The sequence below is a fragment of the Poecilia formosa genome, unplaced genomic scaffold, assembly GCF_000485575.1.
Source record: "Poecilia formosa unplaced genomic scaffold, Poecilia_formosa-5.1.2 Scaffold1545, whole genome shotgun sequence".
Lineage (NCBI taxonomy): Eukaryota > Metazoa > Chordata > Actinopteri > Cyprinodontiformes > Poeciliidae > Poecilia > Poecilia formosa.
Genome location: NW_006801484.1, coordinates 2,197 through 8,203, shown reverse-complemented (window position 1 = coordinate 8,203; position 6,007 = coordinate 2,197). Strand labels below are relative to the sequence as shown.

Genomic DNA, 6,007 nt, shown 5'->3' with positions numbered 1-6,007 from the left:
GATTTACTTTGTTCTTTGTTTCTATTGCCGTTATTATGTTGATATTGTTTAAATAAAAGGGTTTCTTTCATGATTTCTTTGGGGGAGACAATTCTAGATATTTCCAAGATTGGGGGGGGGGGTTCCGCCCCTCTTCCCCCCCGCTCCCCGCTCCCTCTCCACCCTCAACCCTCCTGGGACTTACGCCTATGGCCTCAGCAAGTCAAAGCTATCAAAAACCACCAGCAAAGATGATGAAGCAAAGAAACAGAAGCATCTTCAGTTACAAAGTGGAGGTTTAAATAGGGAGGCCTCTTCAGGGATTGGGGGAGCCATCAAGGGATGAGCCAATCAGCTCTGTTGTTCCCACAATGGAGTCAACTGACAGGAAGCTGTAACTATACAGAAAAGGCAAAAGGGAAAGAAAGAAAAACATACAAGACCACTGGCTGTAACACTTCCACCCTTAAAACCTAAACCAGAAGGTTACGGAACAAGAAAAGAGTTCCAACAAGCAAACTGTATAAGCCCTAGTCTGGATAAAGCATCTGCTCAGAAGCAGTGTTTAATGTTGTGATGGTAATTTAGTACCATGAAGGCCCAGCACATTAGATTGTGATTGTATTCTTAGCAGCTTACCATCATAAAAGATATCTTCTGTCCATACAGATGTACATACAAACACGTATGTATACACACGTATACACACACATACATTTTTACAAACATTACACAGTACATATATACATCTACATAACAGCATAAGATTTTACCATTTTACATTCTGAGGCTCTTTTAAAGCTCACTAAGAAAGGACATAATTTAAAATCATCATTCAATTCATTCCACAGTTTCACACCAATAAGTGAAACACATCTAGACTCTACCTGGCTCTTCTCTTTTGCACATTCAAATATAAACAAAATATATTTGTAATCACTTTTGTTCTTGTCTTACTTCCTGGATCAAACATTACCAAATATGCAAATTAGGCAATGAAATCATCTAGTGGCTTAAAATATCCAATAGCAACTTTTGAAGAGTTGGCAACAGTCAAGACAGTCCACCAGATGGGAACAACAGCAGCATTCATCACTGATATCCATATGACCTTAGGGTGGATAAACCTAAACAAGTGCTCCTTCAACCTTTGACCTGCAGCTGATATCCCATGAAAACCAGACCACATCCAACTGGGATCAGCATGTTCACACTGTTTGCTGGTTCGATCCTGTTACCTCTGGTCATCCTTCTCCTTTACCCGGTTCCTCTTTTGTATTATAGACAATAAACTTAGTTGGAAGCCTCATATTGAATATATTAGAAATAAAGTTGCAAAAACTATTTGAATATTGTTTAAAATAAAAGATTTAATAAATGTTAAAGGACTGCATATTATATATTCATCTTTGGTTTTGCCTTATTTGGGGAAATGCAAGTAAAACAACCATTGATATTTTAGTTAAGTTGCCAAAAAAAGCGCTGAGGCTTATTAATAAAGTAGGACACAGTGACAGAAACAGTCTGAGATGTTTTCCTTTATTATTTTGGGAATAATCTTTCTCTCTCCAGAATGATGGACTTCATATAACTCTGAAATTAAACCTTAACTTTCTCCGACAACAGCAGACCAAAAAACTTTTACAGAGCTGATTGAATTTGCTCTAGGTTATTTTTATATGATTGAAGTTAGAATTAAAAAAGATGTTGGAACTGAGTGAAACCAGGCTCTTCTTATGATGTTCATAATAAAATGTTATTATTATAGAAAGTTCTGCTGTCTTTTCCATTGACCATAGTTATTACTGTCATACAGTCTGTTTTTTGCAACAAGGACGCAATTTAATGTTATCGTGTTTTTTTGTAATTCCTCTACAAATCTGTGTTTTAGGTGATTTTTGAGTGAAATCCTGAATTGGTGACAACATGGCAACAGGGACGTTTGGTGAGTCAACTTGAACAAACAGCATGTTTTGGCAAGGTTTTTTGTACTTGTATCTGAATTCAAATACAAAGCTTTGGATTCACATGCTTTTACAGACTGACAGGTCTGTAACTTTAATAAAAACTTTAATAAAACTTTAAAGTTAAGTTACCTTGTGGCTGCCTGCCACTTCAGAAGTCCTTAAGACTTAATTTTCTTTGTCTTTTCCACTCTGACCTAAAAAATGAAATAATTGTAGCACCCCACTGCTCTGTCCACTAGTAACTGGGACGAGAACTTAAACTCACTGGTGGGGTGGCTATTTGGGTTTGTTAAGTTCTGGTAGATACCACGCAGGTTTACCTATGTTGAGTAAATCCTTACTCGTCCAATTAACATGCACTAATTTGATGTAACATAAATAACTCCAGACAACCAGCTACCTGAATAGTTTCTTTTAATAAGAACTTGTAAAAAATAAATCCTTAGCTCCAAATGAAGATACACAATAATAATAAAAATAGATCATTATTTCAAAATGATCAAAACTTAAATATAGAGCAAGGTCATTCATTCCCATATTAAATGTTTCCCAAAAAAGCTGATAAGGCACTTTTCTTTAAAGTCCCTTATGTTTTACACACATTAACTTTGTGGGGGTTTTTTATAAAAAAAACCTTCTTTTGAACTGTTGTTTTAATATAACCAGAATTCAACTTTTGTCACTAACAGAACTCCATACATTTACCAAAAGTTACAGTTCTAAACACAATATCACACACGGGCCCTTACTCTCTCTCTCTCTCTCTCTCTCTCACACACACACACACACAGTCTGGTACCAGTTAAAGTTTTCGTTGCAGGCCTGATGAAGCTAGGGTGCGATGTCGCTACAATAATCCTCTTCTCCCCATTTAAACAATAAAACTGACTCAGACCTGGTCTCTCAGCCAATGTCCTCTCCATCAAGGTTGCTTTGCGAGTCCAATTACTGCTAGAACTCCGCCACACGAGTTGCAAAACCATTCCTCAGGTGCACTGGAGCCAGTGTCGCCATGTTGACACATTCCTCTAGCCACCTTGGATCATCCCCAGTTCTTCACTCAAACACACTTCTGCAGTTTCCTATCCACATTATTCCTACGCCCCATGATGCTTTGCGTGAATTATGGGCGCGACTTCCGCCGAAAGCCAGAACTTCCATTTGTTTACATGTTATCCTAACGCTAACTGGCTATCCTCAGAGCTTGTAGGCTATAAAATATGGAAACACCAGCTGTCAAAGCTTAAATGTGACAATATTGTTTTACCTCAACCTACATCCCTCGGGGAGGGATGACAACTCGAAGAAATGGTCTAATTTCTTCAGGTCGCACTAGCATATGTAGCTACCCGCAGTAGCATATGTCAGTGTTGTAGTACTCGAGATCGGTCTTGGTCTCGAGACCATTTTTTGATGGTCTCGGTCTCTGAGGACTCGGCATTTTATTTCAAGACCAGTCGAGACCGCAACTGTGAAATATCACTACACGTACAGCATACTGTCCAGTTTATTTGTTAACATCTTTGTTTTCACTGGATGCAAAACGCACCGATTAAAATCCAACCAATAGAGCTTTAGAGCTGACGTCACAGCGTGTGACGTTTACGTCGCTTGGCGCCATGTTTGCAGCCCACAGACCAAAACTAACTAGTCAGAACATCGGTGTTTTCATTGTATTACCGACCGCAGCAAAGTTGTTTTGCAATTGGTTACTGGATATTCGCCCTCCGCGGAGTAAGGGACGTTCAGCTCAAGGTTGATCCGATTTATGAACGCTAATTTCGGCCAGCTGTTCTCTACCGATGCCTCCTGAAGCGCTCGGAGGTGCAGATACCGTCAATTTCCGAACACTCCTGTAAATAAATGCTTTGTCTTGTGACCAACTAATACAAAAACGTGGTAGTTCATGCTATTAAACGAGGCACACTATCCTCCATAGTCATACTTCATATTCAATATTTTAAATGATATTAAATGTTTTCAATAGCTTCCAAATAGTGTCCCCCATTAACTCAAAATCTATGTGAAATCGTTCTACTAGACTGTATAAATGAGGCACACTCATCTTTATTACATTTGCACACACATTTTTAGCTATTTCTTTAGTATTTTTCTTCAATAGCTTCTAGTTCTTATGACCCATTAACTCAAAATCTGTGAAATTATTCTACTATAGATGAGGCATATTTGTATTCCATTTTGACCCTTTTTATTTTTAATCCAATTTCTATTTAAAAAATATATATTTTTAAAGTTCATAAAATGTATTACCTCAGATGATAACATTTGTAACCTGTAATGTTCAATTACATAAAATTCTAAGACTGGATCTATTTCATTACATGTTTACTTACCTGAAACATGTTAAATACAATATCTATTAAAGTGTGATCCATTTCATAAAATTTACTTGTCACCTTTATTGTTTAATTACACATTAAATTTTTTAAGATGGGCTTTTTCATCTGGTTGGTGTCATGATGTGGTGTGGCGGTGGATGTACTTTATGAAGATGTTATTTTTAATGAACTAAACAAACTAAATCCAAAATCCCGGTAAAACAAGGAAATCCAAAATACAATAAAACAGGAGACAACGGATAACCAAGGTAACGTGAAGATCTAAACCAGTGTTTCTCAACCCTGGTCCTCAGGCCCCCCTGTCCTGCATGTTTCAGGTGTTTCCCTTCTGCCACACACCTGAATTGTATCTCTGGGTGATTAACAGGCTTCTGCAGTACTTGATGGTCATGTAATCATTTGAAACAGCTGTTCTGGAACAGAGGCTCATCTAAAACATGCAGAGCAGGGGGGGGCTGAGGACCAGGGTGGAGAAACACTGATCTAAAAACAAAGAAAAAAAAGCCTAACTAGTATTACTAATAATACTACCTTTAATAATATCACATTTTTACTTTAAATGTGATTAATTTCTTCACCTGTTTACATGCAACTTGAAGTGCTTGAATCAAATGTTTTATGAATGTTTACCACATGAAATTATTGAATGAGAGAAAACAGCCACTTCCAACATATTCCTGCAGCCTTGCTGAGCTCCTCTCCTGGCGTTTCTTCGTCAGCCTCTCCAACTTAATCCTCATCTACAGCCTCTTGTGGCATTATTTACCTTTTCTGTGGTAAATAAAACAGACTCAGTAACTTGTTGATGGTTTTGCTGTATCGCCTCTTTAGTTGACGCCCATGTCGGTCCGATGTTGTGTTGTTTACCTCAGTGACCCATATTCAGCGCTGGACCCCAGTCAGGATTGATCTCATCCATTTCACACATCGGTTTGCCTTCAAGAGGACATATCAGAACACACATCAGTATTAATACTGTAAATCTGATAACACTAGTAAAATAGTTTACTTCACAAAAATGTAATAACCTCGATGTCCACTGACAAAACTCGGACTACGCTACATAAACAATATAAGCCCGACCTAAACAAGGTTGACCCACTTAAATGAACAACAGAAACTGATCATGAGAACACTCGGACAAAGTAATAGCAAAATAAATTAGGACACAGCACTAACAAAGCGAATTTAGACACCAGAATGGAAATGTCTGGAGCAAACTTGTAGGTATCTGGGGATTTTGGAGAAGATATCAGGACGTCTCAACCGCTGATACCAGGACATTCGTCTTCTTCTCGTTAGCTCCGATAGCTTAGCCTCCTCTTGTTGTTTCCAAGCAGGAAAATAGTGAAACGAAAGTCCGTTTTCCATCTTTTTACCGTTTCAGTAGTGTGATCGGACATTACACCCAATAACGCAGCAAGTTCGTCCCATAGCTAAAATATCTGTGAGAGTCGTTTTTGTCGGTGGCAACAAAGATGGCGCTGACACCCCTCCGACTAGAGCAGTGACGTCACGCTCCGAAGCCTAATAACGTGACTTGCAAATTACGCGTTTCTGTCATAGACATAATATAAGAGTAGACCCCGCATTGGCCGCTCCGGCGCAGGAAATACGGCGGCCATCTTGGAGCTCAATCAAAACAGCAGAAGATGCCTCAGCAGTGAGGGATATTGTTGTTCTGATCAATGGATTACTGAT

The 6,007-nt window shown here is 38.5% G+C and overlaps 1 long non-coding RNA gene across 1 annotated transcript; it reads right to left on the bottom strand.

Annotated features, from left to right (window-relative positions):
• Window positions 1-5,096: 5,096 nt before the first annotated feature.
• Window positions 5,097-5,818, bottom strand: LOC107835314 (uncharacterized). The gene is made up of 2 exons (XR_001661125.1): window positions 5,503-5,818; window positions 5,097-5,242 (listed from the first exon to the last, which is right to left on the bottom strand). It is a non-coding gene; the product is annotated as an uncharacterized LOC107835314 (long non-coding RNA).
• Between the last annotated feature and the right edge of the window lie 189 nt (window positions 5,819-6,007).